We start from the raw sequence: 1,025 nt of genomic DNA on the forward strand, positions 1-1,025 counted from the left end.
TCGGATCCCATCCTGGAAGCATAGAGTCATCCATCGAAAATTCTATGTCGCCAAGATCGACATCTTTTCCCTTCCGAGAGCTCGACTCCGGCACAGCTGTTGGAGCTTCGACGGGATTCTGGTTGTCAGATTCGGAGTCACTTCCCGTGTCTGCAGCCAAAGCAGGTCTTCAGCCAAAGCAGGACCGGGCTTCCCGTGTCCGAACCAAAGCAGGACCGGGCTTCCCGTGTCCGCAGCCAAAGCAGGACCTTCCGAACCCTCTTCGGCGTAAAAGAAGTCCAGAAGAAGGGACCGTTCCTGAGAAGATCCCTCACCGCAATGATGTCCTTAGGGAACGGAGCAGGAGGGTTGATGAAGGGACGATCATTTGGCAACCTCCGGAACAGTGGAAGGCAACTCTCTTCGACGGATGCAGCGTCTATACGAACAAAGAAAAAGAACTTCTTCCACGAGTTGAAGTTCGAAATGAACTTCTTAACCACTGACATAAATTTCCGAGGGACCAACCTATGCTTATCCGTACCTGTGACAAGTGAAGCCTCAAAAGCGCTTCATAATGATCGACGGAAAGGGAAAGGCCATGCTCGTAGCTTAGGATCAGGATCCCAATAAGATGCTGAATGGCAAGGGGAGTCAACTGGCTTATCGCAACTTTGAAACGGTCCAACACTCGGACAAGAATTTCGGGTATTGGGAACCATAGGCGACAAAGCACTACGAACGCCTCGTAGCAAGTGAAGTAACCCTCTCGCTGAATGGCAAGGGGAGTCAACTGGCTTATCGCAACTTCAAAACGGTCCAACAGCATCCGGGATATGGTAGAACGATCGCATGATCGCGAGAAACTCGTCGGTGGGTTTGAATGATTTAACAAGCCACGATGGGTCAGGACTGGGAATGACTTCTCCTTGGGAGGGGTCAACGAGCCATAATGAGCAACCCACCATGCCTCGTTCTCGGCAGGATGTACCGAGTGAGGCAGGAACTCCATCTTCGGAAGAATGAGCTCTTCGTAAGCACTCGCG

The sequence above is a fragment of the Brassica oleracea genome, unplaced genomic scaffold (genome assembly GCF_000695525.1).
Source record: "Brassica oleracea var. oleracea cultivar TO1000 unplaced genomic scaffold, BOL UnpScaffold00285, whole genome shotgun sequence".
NCBI lineage: Eukaryota > Viridiplantae > Streptophyta > Magnoliopsida > Brassicales > Brassicaceae > Brassica > Brassica oleracea.